Source organism: Jaculus jaculus, chromosome X (genome assembly GCF_020740685.1).
Source record: "Jaculus jaculus isolate mJacJac1 chromosome X, mJacJac1.mat.Y.cur, whole genome shotgun sequence".
NCBI classification, from domain to species: Eukaryota; Metazoa; Chordata; class Mammalia; order Rodentia; family Dipodidae; genus Jaculus; species Jaculus jaculus.
Window position 1 is genome coordinate 105,023,449 of NC_059125.1, and position 19,290 is coordinate 105,042,738.

The 19,290-nt window shown below is 40.2% G+C and overlaps 1 non-coding gene across 1 annotated transcript; it reads right to left on the reverse strand.

Moving 5' to 3' along the window:
* Nucleotides 1–8,809: 8,809 nt before the first annotated feature.
* Nucleotides 8,810–8,917, reverse strand: LOC123456919. Its single transcript, XR_006634781.1, has one exon. It is a non-coding gene; the product is annotated as a U6 spliceosomal RNA (small nuclear RNA).
* Nucleotides 8,918–19,290: the final 10,373 nt, after the last annotated feature.

A 19,290-nucleotide genomic window follows, 5' to 3' on the forward strand; every position in this document is an offset into this window, starting at 1 on the left:
TGCCACTCAATTTGGCTCAAGAGCAAATATGCCTTACGTAGGACTTTGGCTTTGAAATCAAGGGAGGATGTTTTGTCTGGGTTCATCTTCAGCGATCTTTTCAATCTCAATAATTTTCAAATAAGGGAATCATAAAATGTGAGCATTAGCATTAGGGAGAGACCTTATCTACCCTCCTGCTCAGTGCAGAAATAGCCTCTGGATAATCTGGAAATGTTGCCCTTCCTGAAAGTAGTTTACTCCATATTTGGCTATTCCCTAATTGTTAAGTTGTCTTTCTTAGATTTAACAAATATTTTTTTCACACATCAGCAGCCATTTAGATATCTATGTTACCCCAAGCCATCAGTCCTCAGATAAACACCCTCATGTCTTTTACACCAAGCCTCAGAGGATATGGCCTCCAAATCTTTTACTGTTCTTGTTGACTTTTGAGCAGAAACGTGCTCAGTATGTAGTTTGTAGCTTAATTTAAACCTTCTGTGGTTTCTCACACGAACTTCATACTGCTCCTCATCCTATATTTGTACAATTGGCTTTCAGTGTAACTTAGATACTGGGATTATATTAATCCTCAAAAACCATTGCTTTTTAACTTTAATACATCATTTTTCTTCCTTATTACATATGTTTGATTACTGCATATATATCCATATTCTGCATATAAGAAAGGAAGTTGTTTTCACTTTTCAAAGACCAGTTCAGTCCTCTTGGAGATAATATTGTACCATTGAGAATGCATGCTTTATACAGTGAAGTTTTGTGCCTATTTTACCAGTGGCTCTTATAAATACATTGAGTGAGAATATTGCCATGCAGCCTTAGAATCCTCCCCTCATTGGTGATCATTTTTTAAATAGAGAATTTTAATATATGAACATACTAAAAATCGGTCCTATTTCCATCAGGTTATACTCTTATGTTAATAATTACTTTTAATAAGATTCCTCACCCTTGAAACAACCCATGTAGCTATTGCTGCTACATGGCTCCTATTTTCCATCTTTTTTGTAAATATATACAAGAATTTTCAAATGTATTTTTGAAATGCAGATGCATTATGCTACATGGTTTCTGCCATCTCCCCTTGTAGATACCCTTTCAAAAAGGAAATGGGCTTAGTTAGGCATGACTTGCTTTTGTGAGCTCATGCTTACCCCTAGTGATTTCCGCTCCCTTTCCAAGGCCTCACAAATGACCTGCTTAATAGTGCATTCTATACTTTTGCCAAGGATCAATGCCATGCTCACTGGTCTTGTTTCCAAGATTTATATTTCACATTCCCCAGCAGCACCACCCACCTTTAATAAAAATTGGGATCTCTTCCTATCTATTTGCATCTTTCATTTCTTCCCTTGGCCATAATTCCTTAAAGGTTATCAAAACTGGTTCTGTGATCACATCTGCACATTCTCTCAGTAGCCTTGGTTATAATGTGCCTGGGCCTGGAAACTTGAACTCACTAAAGGCAGCTAAGTACTCCCTTATTATCTCCTCATCTATCTAGTGCTTTAATTCTCTTCCCAGTTCAAAGATCATGCTCCCTGATGGAGAGGTTAAGTAACTTGCCAGTGGTCACACACCTAGTAAATTGGTAGAGCTGGGATTTAAAACTCCCCACCCCCATCGGCTTCTGAAGTCTGGCTACTCACCAGAATGCCCTGCGGTTTTCAAGTACCAAATGAGTACTATGGCCCAAAGGGCCTGTGAATTTCAAAGTTGAAGAGTGCTCTTCTAGCCAGAGTGTGTATAGTAGTCTTGGGAAACAGGTAAAATTTAAAGTGAATCTTGAATACTGAGCATGATTCCAATAAGAAGGAAGAACTGATGTGTGCATGTGTTGGTACAGGTAATGGAGGAGACTGAAAATGGAAACCTCAGGAGAAAATAACAAAGCACCTTGGATCTTCCTCAAATTTTACTTGACTTACCATCAAGAACACTGAAAACCACAAATGGTCAGGAGATAACTGCTATGTCCCCACCTTCCCTTAGGAACAATTTATCCAAACTCTGTTGCTTGCTAATCATGAAACTAACCAAGGCACAGTTCTGATCTTTGGTTTCTTGTTCTATAAAATAGAAATAATAGTCAGGCATGGAGGTACACACCTTTAATCTCAGCACGCGGGAGGCAGAGGTAGGAGGATCACTGTGAGTTTGAGGCCACCCTGAGACTACATAGTGAATCCCAGGTCAGACTGAGGTACAGTGAGACCCTACTTCAAAAAAATGGAAATAATAATACTCCTATTTTTAGAGCATTGCTATGAAGATCAAATGAGCTGCCTAATACATGAAAAGCATTTAAAATTATAATTGATGCTCAATAAACATTACTTTCTCCTATTACTACTGTGATTCATTTATTCACTCCATCATTTACTAATTACTACTACATATCAGATTCTATGGTAGCTGCTGGGGCTATAATGGAGAGCATTAAGAAACATGGGCTCAGATCTCAATGAATTAAAGATCACCCATTGAGGCTGGAGAGAAGGTTCAGTGGTTAAATGCACTTATGTGTAAAGTCTAACTGCCTGGGTTTGATTCCCCAGTTCCATGTAAAACTAGTTACACAAAATGTCCCCTGCATCTGGAGTTTATTTTCAGTGGCAGGAGGTCCTGGTGTGCCCTTTCTCTCTCTAATAAATAAAATAAAAATTTAAAAAGATTATGCATCAAATAACTTTGTGAAACATTTCAGTCTATATTGCTTATTTTATCATTAGAATAATGTGACACCTTTTCCTTATCATAAACTTACTTTCCTTATCTAAAACTGAGCTTTCCTAAAAGTTACTGGGGGAGCTGGTAATGAAGCTTTTGATTGAATATCCCAGTATTTGTGGACAAGAAGGTAGCTGTTTTCTCCAAGGTACTATAGATCCTGATTAATTCTATCTCGGTTTTCACACAACTCTAGAGTTCTGCTCTTTTGCTTCCTCCAGCTTCATGACCAGCCAAATTATTTCCCCACCTTGGGTATTTACATCCCAAGCTTATAAAACTAAATTCTTCTGTGGGTAGAATAAAAGATATCTGGCCCTGTTTTGCCAGTGGTGGTGGTGTGGTACCCACTGGTGTAGTATGTCTTGGCAGTATGGGGCAGTGCCATTTGGTTTTGGCTAGTTAGCTGCACTTGCTGCCTCTTTTGAGTTTATAATCCCCCAAGGCCAGTAAAAGTATGAACAGAAGCCAGGAAGAGGATGAACTTTCAGCTTCCAAACCAAATATCTTTAGGCCAAAGCGGGGTGGAGTTCAACCAAGACTTTGGGAGGGGGTAAATTGAATGTTTTCCCTGTTTGGCCTGGTTAGTACAAAAATATGCATTGCTGGACCACCAGTTGAACATCCTTTAACAAGGGAAAGCAATTAATTTGCATTGTCATCTAAAGGACTCTAGTTTGTCAACATGAGTGAGAGAAAATCCCTGGCCTGACTAATTTATATAAAGTTACAATGGTTGATAATCTCTGAGTACGACTCTGGCTATACCACCCTGAATGCTCTCAATCTCATCTGATAATCTCTTACTATATCAAATCCATGTTGCTATCCTTGGTCATCAACCAGGAGATTTGTTTCTGTACTACTTGTCTATCTGGCCTCTGTGTTCTATGTCTCAGAGCTAGACAATTTCCCAGAATACAATGAATGCCATTGTATTAAAATTGGGCTGGTACTAAGGTAGAGAATACAGGGCTGAAAAATTTGAATGGAGCTTTGGCTCCATATATAAATGTCATTGAAGTCTTAAACATCGAATGTACTCAAAGAAGGGACAATTATAAAGAATTAAGCATTGAATACCAGGTGAGAGTGGGCATAGGGATAGACAGAAGAAGATAAAGCAAGAAATCAACAACTGAGACAATCCAGAACTCGTCAGTCAGAAACACTGGGCAAGGCAGGGTGGAGCCAAGTAATGTGACTCCGAGACTAAGAAAACAGCCCACTCTGTCACCTAGGAACGACTTCTCAGTGCATATCGTACGTCTGCCATAAGCAAACCCCACCCACACATTTTTACTAAAGATGTTCCCCAACTGTGGCTGTTCTGTCTTACCCAGGTCTTACTCATTCTTTAATTCTATAATTTCATTTTCCCTATGAAACTTTCCTCCTTCCTCACTACCCCAAGCTCTCTCATTTTGAGGCACTATCCTACCACATAGGGTCCTGGTTAGCCATTCTGCTCTGGGACTGGCTGTGATGGCACATTCTTGTGATACCAGCACTTGGAAGGCTGATGCAGGAGTCAGCCTGTGATACATAGTAAGACCCTGTTACAAACAGTGACAAAACTAAAAGTAAACTAAAAGATGTAAAAACAACATCCCTAGAATGGGGGTGTGGCTCAGTGAAAGACCATGTGTCTTGGTTTCAACTACTGGCACCCCCAAAATTATGAAAAAATTATTCTTCAATGTTCTGTGTAGAAATTTTTATTCTCTCAGATTGTCAATCCATTGAGGACAGCAGCTCTGACTTCTGCACTTTTGTGTTTCCTCTAGTGTGAAGTACAAAATGGTGAGCACAAATACTTGGCAAATGCCTCTAAATGTATTCAGTAAAGTCAGTAGCAACTTAACAAGAGACTTGAAATGGGCCCATGAGAGACAAAAAGAGAGAATCAAATAGAATGTAGAATCTTCTTCTGGTATTACAAAACAGGGAATGGACAGGTCTGGTGGAAGGGATAGTATCTGTCCAAGCTGTAAGTACATAGACAGCTATTTGAAACGTTATGGAATTTTTAAAAACATGGAAGGAGATGGCTTTGTGTTATAGTTAATCCTGAGATTGGAGTAAACATAAGAGGGGTTAGAAAACCAACAGAATTATGAAAACTTTCCACCATGTGATGGGGGACCTCTCTTTAACCCAGTAAAATGTCATGTATCTGGCCTCCACTAATTTAGGGTTTTTGAAAAATTGGACTAAGGAAGGATATAGGTTGTAACAAGCCTTCTCCTCCATGTTGGAGAGGGAGAGAGGAATGGGGATAAGACTTGTTTGATTTAGTTAAAAATGTTTCCCCAGTTCCCTCGTAAAGTCCTTAGGCCTTATTAATCTAATTGCGAGTCCTAATTTTAGAGTCATTCTTGTCCTATTTTCTCTTGTGTAAATATTTAGGAATGTTAGAATTTCACTTGAAAGGTTGATATAGGTAGATTGTAGTGAGCTTGAGCCCAGCCTGGTGTTACAGAGTGAGTTGACGGGCCACTAGAGCTAAAGTAAGACCCTACCTTGAAAAACAACAACAACAACAAAAAAAAAACAACAAAAAAAAACTAGGATGTATTTGGGCTTTCACTATCTTAGACTCCTCCCTCCTCTTCATTTGGATCTAAGAAAGAAGGTGCTTACTCTAGTCTGAAAAGTCCAAAAATACTGGGAACCTCTATATGGCATCTCATGTAATCTTGACTAAGCAACTCTCTGACAGAGGTATTGTTTTCCCTGGAGTGTGTGTGTGTGTGTGTGTGTGTGTGTGTGTATGTGTGTGTGTAAATGAGTTAAATAATCAGCCTCAGGCCACACAGGAAGGAAATAGTAAGCACTGTTTCTTAAAAAAATTTCTTCCAACTCCAAAGCCCTCCAGGTTTTCCCAGAACCATGTCAACTCTAAATTAAAAATAACTATTGACTAATAGGGGATCCACATACATTTAAAAACTTGATTTATTAAACATTTAAGTGGCTTTGAATTCATGAGAACAAATGTCCAATAATGGAGGTAATATTTTTCAATAGACCCAAGTAGAAATAGCCCAGATACCCTAGCTTCAAAATTGGAGAAGTGTTTGTTAAATGTTGAGGATGGACACTGCAAGAACATGGCAGTGCCAAAAAGGGCATTATCCTTGAGATAATGATATTTTTGTTATGGTGATATTTAATTTAATGTGATAACATTGTATAGTCACAGATGAGTGTCAGTAAATCAAAACATCTGAGTAAGATGGGTGAATTGCATCAAGGTCAATAAGTTAGTTGTCATAAAATGAAGATGATCCTAATAGTACGCTCTTCAGGGACTGTTTGAAGAGAAGAAGGGGTTGAGTGAAGGAGACTCAGATCGACAAAAGAAAGTAATGGCCTTCACATTATGTCCATGGATGAAAATAGTTGATAAACCAATTTGCAAAATGTACTATTAAAGAAAGCTGAGAAAACGGTAAACTGAATTTCTGCACCATTTCTTACAAGTGTATGTGAATATACTATTATGCTAAAAAAATTTTAAACAGACAAGATGTAGTGAGAAGGATGCTGTATAAATCAAATATATCTTAGTTTATTTGATGAACAGTTTTTTTTTTTTCAAGAGCTATAGTTAAAATGGTCCAGTAGGTTTGAGCAGTCCAGGCATGACATGAAGACAAGGTGGTGAGATTTTAGCTCAAAGAGACCATTCCCCAGGGAGCAACACAGGTCACTGAGCCTGACTGAATGCAAGAGAATGGGAGTGTGGTATGAAATCTGAAGGAGTGGATTTCACGGTTGGGGGCCCTTCATTCCAGGCTATAACTTTACAGGTTCTTCTGCTCCCAGAGACCAGGCTACAATAGGTCTAAGCCAGAACTGTCTGTGGAATTTGCAGAGCCCAGGACAAAATAAGACTGAGGGGGCTTTTTATTAAAAAATTTATACATAGGTAATTTTGAGAAAGCAACTTTAAGACACTAAACAAAGATATAGAGCCCCTACAAGCACAGGATCCTATATGAACACATGGGTTCTGCCATCAGTTAACATTCATATTAAATCGCGGTAGCTGCCATATCTAGAAAATACAGGCCAACTCGTCTTTTAAAAACTTATTTATTTGTTTGTTTGTTTGTTTGTTTATTATTTATATGTGGGGCATGCATGTGACATATCACCTACATCTTCCACCTCCTTTGACATAGAGTCTCTTGCCACTGCAAATAAACATCAAAGGCAGGGCTGGAGAGATGCTTTAGTGGTTAAGCACTTGCCTGTGAAGCTTAAGGATCCCGGTTCAAGGCTCAGTTTCCCAGGACCCATGTTAGCCAGATACACAAGGGGGCACATGCATCTAGAGTTTGTTTGCAGTGGTTGGAAGCCCTGGTGCGCCCATTCTCTCTCTCTCTCACTCTCTTTCCCTCTTTTTATCTCTATCTGTCTCTCTCAAATAAATAAATAAAAATAAACAAAAAACAACAACAAAAAATCAAAGGCAGTTTGATTACAGATGCATGTGCCACTTTTTGTCCAGATTTACATGGGTACTAGAGAATTAAACTATTAAACTTGGTTGGCAGGCTGTGTAAGCCAAGTGCCTTTAACTGCTGAGTCCTTGACTATCACTTCTTTTCAAGCCTCTCTGTGATGATCTGGATTGACTGAAGCCCAAGTGGTCCTTTGAGGCCTAGTCTCTATGTAGTTATAGCTGATCACTTCAAAATTCTCACTGATAGATGGGAAAGACTATTGGCACATAGACCAGATATAGGAATTAAGAGAATGGAGTTGGAGACACAAGGCATGTTGAAAAAATTGACTGCCCACTGGGCAATGGGAGAGTGGTGATCAGTAAAGCAGGCAACTGACACTTTGAACAAGGTATGTTATCCATAGTGCACTGAACACTTAATGACTGACCTCAAATGCCAACTTCATTCTTATGCTCATGAATTAATCTCTGGTGTATTCGCTTCTATAAAATGAAGATGATCCAAATAGTACCCTTTTCAGAAACTGGTTGGAGAGAAGAAGGGGTTGAGTGGAGAGACACAGGAGATTGATAAAGTAATGGCCTCCACATTATGTCCATTGATGAAAATTGTTGATAAAAAGATAAAAACCAGGCATGGTGCATGTCTTGAATCCCAGCACTCGGGAGGCAGAGGTAAGAGTATCACTATGAGTTCAAGTCCAGCCTGTGACTAGAGTGACTTCCAGGTAAGCTTAGACTAGAGGGAGACCCTACCTCTAAAACAAAATAAAACAAACAATATGTAAAATGAACTTAAAAAATAAACTGGGGTGTTCTTTGAATCATACCCAAATGCTTTGTGAAAATCCTCATGGTGGATAGCAATGTAGGAATTCATTCAATATGATGCTTGAAAGGAGGAAAGCTAAAACCTAGGCTCCAAAAGACCAATGCTGGACTGGAGAGATGGCTCAGAAGTTAAAGGTCCTAGTTTGCATAGTCTGATTCCAATACCCATGTACAAACAGATGCACAAAGTGGTGCATGCATCTGGAGTTCCTTTGCAGAGGCAGGAGGCTCTGATGTGGCCATTCTCTTCTCTCTCTCTCTCTCTCTCTCTCTCTCTCTCTCTCTCTCTCTCTCCAAATATATATAAAAGAAAAGCAGATGCTTCCTGTTTTTCCATAAGCTTTGCATTTTAAACTTGTATGTATGTTTGAGTGAGAGTCAGTAGAGGCCAGGAATTTTGAAAGGTTCCATGTTCAGAGAGGACATTTTAATGAGAGGGAATAGTAAATATGTAAGCAGAGGGTTAAAATACTTGGACTGAAGTTGGGTCAGGGGAAGGGAATGAAGGAAAAGAGAGGGTGGAAGTGGGTTAACCAAAACCAAGATGAATAAAAAATCCAGGCATGGGCACACCTTAAATCCCAGCACTTGGGAGGCAGAGGTAGGAGGATCACCACAAGGCACCCTGAGACTACATAGTGAATTCTAGGTCAGCCTGGGCTAAAGTGAGACCCTACCTTGAAAACAAAACAAAAAAATCCACATGAAAATCTACTTCTTTATTAGTAGTCCCATTTACCACTATCAGGCCAGGTCTACTTTTTTTTTTTTAATGTGGAACACTTCACAAACTTGTGCAATGTCCTTGCATAGGGGCCATGCTATTCTTCTATATATCACCTCATTTTTAGTATTATGTGCCATTGAAGCAAGCACTAGATTTACTTTCTTAAAATTAAAGATTCTGAGCATCTCACAACACGCAAATATGTTAAGACTGCAAAGTTGAAAGAAACCAGGCAATCTAAGCACTGTAGTACTTGAATTACACAGCTTTGAATTCTCCAGGATTTAAAAATATATATTTATCTACATTGTGATGCACATTTTAAAGATAATTGTGCATGTATGTATTTGAGTGCCCACCCATGCTTGAGCATGGCATGATCTCTTACCACTGCAAACAAATGCTTTTCCATGAGTAGCTTGGGAATTGAACTCAAGCCAGTAGGCTTTGCAAGCAAGCCCTTTTTACCACTAAGAAATCCCTGCATCCACTCTGATTTTTTTAAACTTCCCATATTTCTCCAATAGAATTCTGTCGAATTCTCCAACCTGGAACTTCCAGTAGGCAGAGTCAGAAATGTTCCAAAGAAAACTCTTGCCCCTAGCCACAGAACTAGGAAAAGGGTAACAAAACAATAGAAAATTTCTATGGAAATACCCATCCTATTTCAGCTAACCTTCAGTAGAACAACAGCATTCCATTCTTCTGAAGTTTCCATGGGCCTGAGTAGGGGCATCATCTTTTATGCTCTGTCCAGAAGAAACAATCACTTCTCCAATTTTGTCATGAAAGTAGTGTTAGTGCAACAGTGAGCTGAGTCCACCTCCATGCAACAGCAGAGGCAGTGGACACAGTGATGTGGGACAGGGCTAATTGGCTGTAAAATGCGATGAATAACTTTCTTGAAATAAATGGTAAATCTCAGCAAAGAAACAAGGAATGGAAAAGAACAAAAAATATAGAACCTGAAAATCACAATAACTAAAAAACACATGTATTGAATGGACTTAGTAGAATGAAGAAAACAGATGATAGCATCAGGAAAACTGTATACAGATCAATAGAATTTATCCAATGTGAAGAAAAAAAAGCCAGGTGTGATGGCACACACTGATAATCACAGAACACAGGGGACTGAGACAAGAGAATCACAAGTTCAATGCCAGCCTAGCCTGCGTAGTGAGACTCTGTCCCAAAAAAATAAAACAAACAAATGCAGAGAAAAATCGATATAAAAGAGGAACATGGACATAGGGTCTATAATGGCTTGAATGTAAAATGTCCCCCATAGGCTCACATGTTTGGACAATTGATCTCTGGTAAAGTGGCACTATTTGAGAAGGAAGTGGATCCTTTAGGAGGTGGACTTTGAAGTGTTACAACTTGGACCCACTTTCTGTCTTGATGTTTTGCTCTCACTCTCTCTCTTTTGTACTGGTGACACTGGTCATAACTCTGGTTTTCTCCTCCAGTCCACCATGATGGACTCTATACTACTCTCTGGAATATAAGCTGAATTAAATTAAGAGTTGCTTCTGGTCAGGTACTTTGTCCCAGCAACAAAAAGTTATTTGTAGAGACTCATGGTAAAACAAAAGTACTAACATTTGCACTGAAGATATATTTGAAAACATACTGATTGTAAACTAAATCTATAGGTGGTATTTTATGTGAGTGCTGGAGATCCAAACTGCACTTCTTTAAAATATTTTTACTTATTAGAGAGAGAGATTGGGATATGGATACACCAGGGCCTCCTGCCACTGCAAAAGACGTCCTATGCATGCCCCACTTTATGGATCTGTCTTTACATGGGTACTGGGTAATCAAACTTAGGCCATCAGGCTTTGCAAGCAAGTTCTTTTAACCACTGAGTAATCTTTCCAGGCCTGGAACAAGTACTTTACACACTGAATTATCTTCCCAACCTAGTATTTGCTTCTTAAAAGAATGACCCTAACACAAATCACATTTGCCCCTGATTTCAGAGAAAGCACAACAAAGAAGATATGATCATCCTTAGCTATCAGCTTGCTTTTGTTCTTCTTGAGGACAGCAAGATAAATTAGAAATGAAGCACTTTCATTTTACACAACTCACTTTGTAAGAGAATGGAGCGTGATCATGTCAAGAATGTATAAAAAGAATGTATAAGAAGAAAGAACATGGGGGAGGGGAGGATTCCTAAGATGAGGAAATGGAATTTGGCCTTGATGCTTAAGCCTGAGAACAAGAAGAGCGGGGAGAATTAGGTAATGGATGGGGATAGAAGTGAGGCAAAGGACACTTGCTAGACAAATAGAGAAACAGAACAGAGATAGTTCAGATTTGACAGCTGCCCATGGTATACACAGTAGGTCAGCTCCCACTCTGAGCTACAGCTCAGTCATGACTCCTTGAGGAAGTAGCACAGAGAAGAATTTGCAAAGGTATTTGGAGAGCTGCGAAACACTGGGAGGGTCAGATTGAGGGATAGACACCAACATAGTGCCCTCAAATGAGCTGCAAGTCCAAACACAGGAATCAAACTCTTCCTTTGCCAAACTGATTCAGTTTGCTTTGATGGAGCACTTATGTGCAATGTGCTTCTTGCAGATTGTCTAGCTTACTTTTCACCAGATGAACTCAAGTTCAAACTGAAGTTTTCTTATGACAAGACTTGGCCTCTTCCCTTATGTCATGCTCGTCTTTGGGGTCCAAATTTGGGACATCTAAGCATTCTTAGTGGATTTCCTTCATCCATTCTACTTATCCCTTTCCATAGGCCTCTAATCTTGAGGTACCACATCCAGAAGATCATAGACATACCCAGAACTAGAATATCCACATTCCAAGATTGGTGTGGTAATTTTACCTAAACTCTCCCCTGGAGAGTTGTCAGGAAAACTTTTTGTGAACTAGGTGAGAATTGATGGGTTGGAAGAATAATAGTGTTTTGAGAGAAAGCAGACATTTGAGGCATGGGGAAAGAGATCTGCAGAGTATAAGATCTGAAGTTCTGTGGAACTGTGATGTGTGTTGGGATAGGTGTCAGAGTTCATGCTAGCAAATAGTGGGAGATCAGACAGGGTAGAAACTAAATCTGAAGTGAGTTTACATGAGTTTTCCAAGCTGGTATGTGTAGACACTGGAGCCTGCCTGGCCAAATATAGCTGTAAAGACAGCCATGTATTCATTGACTCTGCAGCTGGGAAGTCTGTCACTGAGGGTGGGAATATAATTGAAACATTTTTCCAGCCTTGTTCCTCTGGAATGGCGATGGTAAACAAGGGTCTACCTGTAGTAAAATCATATAATTTGAGTTCCTTCACCTCAATTTTTGTCCGCTCTTCTTGCAACCTCTAGTTTTGTCCTTCTGCACATACAGCCCTTACCTTTATCACAGGCAGGATATCACCCAGTACACTATTTTCCCTAGGAGTCATGTTTTCCTCTCACTATCCAAATTTTATCAATTTTGAAACTTGATAGATGTCATAGTAAATATAAATGGTTACTCATGTCCTAATAATGCTGAAAACTGAAATAGTAGCTTGCAATGTCTTTGTTAGAAGCAGGAGCTGACATGGTATTTCAGGCTTAGCGATGAAGTAGATGGGGTAAGGATGAGGGTAGTGGTGGAAATTGGAGAAGGAGGCCTTTAAGTGACCTTTGCATAAAGATAGCCATGCTTATTTCTTAACTGTGTGAAGGGGCTTTTCCCCTAACCCTGTCTTATTGTCACTTCATGTGCTGCTCACCTCGTTCCTGCACTCTAGGATCCACCAGAATGAACACCTCAATTAAACAGCACTTAGATATAGAGAAAATGCCCTGTTGGGTTTGGGAAGAGAAAGTTCCTGAGTTGTCCAGGACACCACAGCACTGATGCTGCTGCTACTGGAGCTTATGTTCACAGCTCTCTTGGACACTAAAATTAACAGATGGAACACTTCAATCCAGGGCACAGTTGTCAAAAACCATGGTTTAAATCGGTCACAGACAACTGTTTCCTTCCCCACATTTGCCTGGGTGTAACAACTGCAGGAATGCCTCTGCTTAAATTACACCCAATGACACCACAGGGAGAGACATGTCTAGGCTACATTCATTCTCAGTCCTTTATGGGCTGCTTTTAGAACAAAGGTCAGAAACCTTTCCACCATGGTGTGCCAGGGTTCTGACCCATGTTCTTTTATCAGACTATTGTGTATGGACTTATGTATGTAAACAATGGCTAGGTGGGAGGGTGATGAGATAGGAGAAGAGTTATATTGAATCTTACTGTGGTAACCAACTAGAAGTAACAGACAACTTACAAAAATAATGGTGACAGGCTGGAGAGATGGCTTAGCAATTAAGGCACTTGCCTGAAAAGCGTAAGGATCCATGTTCAACTCCCCAGATCCCACATAAGCCAGACGCAAAAGGTGATGCAAGCATGCGAGGTCACACATGCGCGGGAGGTGGAGTACTTAAATGGAGTTTGACTGCAGTGGCTGGAAGTAAGAGACAACGTACAAAAATAATGGTGACAGGCTGGAGAGATGGCTTAGCAGTTAAGGCACTTGCCTGAAAAGCCTAAGGATCCATGTTCAACTCCCCAGATCCCACATAAGCCAGACACAAAAGGTGATGCAAGTACACAAGGTCACACATGCGCACAGGTGGAGCACTTATCTGGAGTTTGACTGCAGTGGCTAGTAGCCCTGGTACACCAATTCTCTCTCTCTCTCTCTCTCCCTCTCTCTCTCTGTCTGTCTTTCTTGCTCTCACTCTCTTGTACTGAAACAAAAGGTTTGTTGGGCTTGCCTCAAAAAATAATGATGGTGAGGCAGGGGTTTTATCTGTGGTCTGTTAGGTTTGGCAAGGGACACTTCTAGAGGGTAAGTAAAATGTACCTATAGTAACTGATATACTGCTCTTTAATGAGGTCCACTAACTCATTCATTCATCCATCCATTCATTCATTTGGACTCCTTTCTGCCAGGCACTGGAAACACAGAAATGTATGGTACTCTTTTTTTTTAACTTATTTTATTTTATTTATTTATTTGAGAGCTACAGACTGAGAAAGAGGAAGAGAGAGGGAATGGGTGCGCCAGGGCTTCCAGCCACTGCAAACGAACTCCAGACTCATACACCCACTTGCGTATCTGGCCAACATGGGTCCTGGGGAATGAAGCCTTGAACCAGGGTCCTTAGGCTTCACAGGCAAGCGCTTAACCACTAAGCCATCTCTCCAGCCCACATGGTACTCTTTAAATGAGTTCACAGTCTAGTTCCTGTTCATCTGGCTGAAAAATCAATGCCACTCACTATACTAGTGTTTCTCAATGCCAGACACTATATTGTCCTAGTTGGTTTAACACAAGCTAGGTTGTTTGGCTTATATGAGACTCTAGGACACCATTGAACTTAACATCCCTTAGAAAATCAGACAAGGTCCTTTGCTTCAAGGAGTTTCTGGAATAGTAATATATACAGAGTTAGAGTCCTGTCTTTTAACGTTCAGTGTGATAAGGGATGTTTCGTTCAGATCAGCCTTTAAGACTTTATGCCCTTGATCCAGAATGTAGATGCCTTAGGCTTGGGGAAGGTCATGTCTGGAGGGGAAGTAAATCCTCATTTATGAGATCTGTCCTGTTGTAGTACAAGGCAGGTAAGTATGTGCTTGGTGAACATGTTATTTTTGTTTTGGGAGTAATCTCTTTCATCCTTCTGTTCACATAGGGAAAATTAACTCAAGCTAGTAAAATATTAGTGAATTGAAAACTGGGGACCTCCTGATGAATAGATTTGGGTTTTGCATGTGATTTGTGAGTTTTGGAACCTTTTAAGTTGATAGTCATTCTATCAATTCCATTTTACTTTGTATTGGCAACCATAGTCTGGGGTCTCTAAAGGTAGTTGCCAGTGTCCTCAAGCTATTTCTCACTGTTAAAGAAGTCTATTAGAAACTGGACACTCAGCCAAGACAAAACCACAAGGGCTAAGTAGCATATCACGTTTCTTTGCTTTTGACTTAAATTATACTAACTTGGCATGGTTATCTCATGAGAATTAGAAGCTCTGAGTAAGTAAAAAATGGGGAAAAGAATCATTCCATAACAAATGTAGCTTACTAGATACAACAAATCTTTCCAAATGTGAGGCCCACAGGGAAAAAAAATAATAAAAGAGATCCTTGGTGGTGAAAAGGTTGGAAATCACTGGACTCCTCGTCTGGATGCCAAAGTTTGGCTGCAGATTCAAAGCCTATAACCACAGAATCCTGGGATTGATTATTGGCATCTGACACCCCTGATGTGGTTCCTGTTGGAAAAGCAAACATGCTCTCTACCCAGCTTTCTAAAGTGTTATACATTAACCTGCTTACAAAGCTCCATTCATGGGTGGACTTTTTTTTTTTTTTGGATCGCGGTTTACTGTGTTTTTGTGCCTACAGTGAAAGAACATTTCAGAGGAAGCTCAGGTTTGCCTTAAATCTACAAAGCTTTGCTATTGCCGGACAAGCACAGAGCTCCTTATAACTTAGAGTTGGAACAAGCTGTCCACACCTTTCTCCCTTTCATGGACAGCCTTCATTCAGTACCTCTGAACAAGCACATTCCACAAACACATGCGAAATAGACTAAGAATATCCACTGGGTACAGCAAAGAAGGAACTGCATGCTGGGTAGAGTGGGGGGGGGGGGTTGAAGGAGCCTTGTCACAGAATCCATCTCTCTCATCCAATAGCCTTAAGAAGTTTTCTGAAGGAAGCTTAGGAGGAGGGCATAGGAAAAGTTAAAGGAGGAACAAGCTGAGTTAAAGTTTTTAAGACAACTTTGAAAAAAATGTAATTATGATAAAAATCCACATAACATGAAAATGATAATCTTAACCATTGTAAGTGTTAAGTATGTTCACATTGTTATGAAAAGGATTGCCAAAACATTTTCATCTTGCAAACTAAATGTCAATATTCATTTTACAATCCTCCCTTTCCCTTCCCTTCCCTTCCCTCCCCTCCCCTCCCCTCCCCTCCCCTTCCCTTCCCTTCCCTTCCCTTCCCTTCCCTTCTCTTCCCTCCCCTTCACTTCCCTTCCCTTCCCTTCTTTTCCTTTCCATTCCTCTCCTTTCCTTTCAGTTCCTGATAGCTACTGTTTTACTCTTGATGTCTATTAGTTAGATTACTTCAGATACCTCAGATATGTGAACTCATACAGCATTTGGTAATTTTGCATTCTTGTCACGAGTGGACAAAGGTTCTAATTTCTCTGTGCTATTCAACTTTTGTTGTTTTTGTTCATTTTTTATAATAGCTATTTTTTACTTGAGAGAGTTGCTATTTCATAGTGGTTTTGATTTGCTTTGCCCTAATGATTAGCACTGTTGGGCAACTTTTCATCTGTCTCTTTGCCATTTGTATGTTTTTTGGAGAAATACCCATTCATGTCACTTGGTCATTTTTTTTTCATTTTTCATCTTTACTTGCTATTGGGTTATAGGAATTATTCATATGTTATGGATAGTAATCCCTTTTCAGATACATAGCTTGTATTTTCTGTAATTTCATATGTTCCTTCTTCAATTCTTTCATAGTGTTCTTTGATGCCTACACTTAAAAACAACACTTTAATTAGCATATGGTGTTTTTGATGTACAATGTCTTTTGAAATATGTATATATTTCAAATAAATCAAACTAACATATATTATTTCAAATAATTGTTTTCTTGTGGTAAGTGTAAGCGGCAACCAGGAACTGACTTAGCAGTTAGGGCATCCTACTCTGAAGCCAAAGGACCCAGGTTCAATCCCCAGGATGCACGCAAGCCCGTTGCCCAAGGGGGTGCTTGCGCTCCTGCTGACAATTTTAAGATGCAGAATATGTGGTCAAACATGGCATGAACACAGTAAGAATGATGTTCACATGCCAAAGCTTGATCTGATTACGTGATTTCTTTAATTCCTTCAAGTTCCAACTCTTAGTGATGAGCTGGTCCCATGTTTGGGGGTGGAAGCACTTCCTTGTCTTTGTGTATTAGTTTCAGGCTTCTAGACATTAGAGGCCTCATTCTAAGTATTGTGTGTCTCTAGCACCCATATCTTCCTTGCTACAATGTCCATGCTCGTGTGGTTTATCTTGTCACAATGCAACATATTATGAAGGCAGCTTTGAATCTACTTATAACCTCTTTGCCACATCAGCTTTAAAAGATGTTAACCTCTGTTTTTATGATGGTCATAAGGTAGGACTTAGTGTTAAGGTAATGTCATATCAAAATTGTATAAAGAGGACTAGAAAGAGGGCTTAAAGATTAAGGCACTTGCCTCTGAAGCCTAAAGACCCAGGTTCAAGTCCCCAGAACTCACATAAGCCAGAAGTACAAGGTGATGTATATGTGCCTGTGTACAAGGTGACATACACGTCTGGGGTTTGATTGCAGTGGCTAGAGGCCCTAGCATGCCAATTATCTCTCCTACTCTCTCTCTCTGTCTCATAAAATTAAAAAATTATAAAGAGCTATGTTAGTCTAATGGAACTATCACACATTACTATCATTTGCTGGATATGTGACTATTATCAGGCCACTCTATCCCCCTGAGCTGCTTTCTCAGCACAACCTCCCTCACACTGCTTGGCTTTGGTAAGAATTGAGTGAAGAGTGAAGGGGCACAACATCTGGTTCAGCCAGGAAGGCTCAACAATTGATAGCTCTTCCCATAATATTGCAACACAGATGGAAAGCAGCCTGAAGTAGTACTACACTCAAGCAGGAATAGAACTGCCTCATCAACCAGTCCTTCTGGGCTCTTGGGGCTCTCATGGCTAGCAGAATACTGTTTCCAGGAGGGCCTGCATGTGCCCAGCAGGAGGTCCTCAAATGTCCTAATGATGCTCAGCTTTTCCTGGCCTAGAGGTTTTCCTAATGTGACTCATTTTCTCCAGCCAGAATATGAACTTTATCACCCTCACCTTCCCTTAGATTTTATCCTGCCCCAAAAGGGATTGATTCCACCTTTTTGAAGTCCCTACAATTTGTCACCTTCTTCCTGTCTGTCCTACCACTACCCTTGTCTATACTGCCACAGTTTCTCACCTGGATCATGACATCAACACTCAACGCACTTCTTGTCTGCAGCTCCCATGCTTCTCACACCCAGCCTCCACATGGCACCAGCAGGAGTGATTTCACTCCACTTTTTATCTGCTCATCTCACTCTCCTCCTTAAACCTTTTTAATGACTCCCTGAGTGCTTTTCAGGGGGAAATTCAAACTCCTTAATGTGGCTTACAGGCCCCACATGGTCTGGCCTCTGTCTGCCTCTCTGGTGTCATCTCTCAACACCCTTCCTCCATCACACTCCATAACTGAGTGTGATTTGACTTCACTCAGTTGCTCCAAAAGAGTGTTTTTATTTGGAGACTTCACATATTCCTTCCCATTCATCTAGAATATTTTTCTCCCTCTAGCCAACTTTTGATCATCTTTGTGACGGCTCTTTTAACCCCCATCAGATTGAATAAAATACCATTTGTGATCCTTCTTGCATGTATTTCACACACTGCTTCAGAATTGCCATCTAGTTAGATAGGTATGGAGTTCTGTAAGGTGCTTGGCTATGTCTATTTACTTCCTATGGCTTATCTTGGTTACTACTGTCTGTCAAGTGAATGAATTCCAGTTCAACTTTCCAACATGGTTTTCCCCACTCACATCCCTGTACTCTGTACCACTGACTGCTCTACATCACTTATAGTCCTTTTTCATCTCCAGACACATTAGACATAGCTCATACCTCTTAGTCTTTGTTCATACTGGTCTTTCTGTCAGAAATATCCTTACAACCTTTGCCTAACAAACTTCAACTTACTTAAGCTTCAGCTCAAGTTTCACGTCTTCAGTAGCTCGTGCATGAAGGGAGCCATTAGTATAAAGATTTTATTCTAGGCCATGTAATTCTTAGTTCATTCTTGATCATTAATGCATTGCTATAGTAACTCCAATATCTAGCAGACTCCCTTTGGGTACTCTTGCTCTTAGACTGCCTGTCCTCTGAGCACTTTCGGTTCCTTGAAGTACCTCTATCCCAGCACTTCCACAAGGCTTTGGGGAGATGTGTTTTTGCATCCACAGTTTAGTTTTCCCCTCACCTACATGATGTAGAAGGGCATTGTATGACCTTTACTCCTCCCCCAACTCCTGGCTCCTTGTAAGGGGAATTTAGCTCATTTCTTCAATTAAAGTGAAACATAAATTCTGTCCCTTCCCCCACCCTTTGTCTTTTTCCTGCCAGTGTGCCCACTCATTACTGAGACAAGCCAGGGCTGCTTCTCTTTCAGGAAGCATCATTTTCCCAATTAGCCTTTGATTGGAAACAGTGCTGTTGCAGCTGGGCTGCTTTAAGTGCCTGTTGGTGATAGATCAGCTGATCATATGGAAAGAGCAATGGTCCAGGAGTCAAGAGTCCCCATTGCTAGCCCTCTCTGCCTCTGTGCCTGAACAGGAAAAAAACTTCCTTTCCTTGCAATCACATTTAGTATCATCATACCA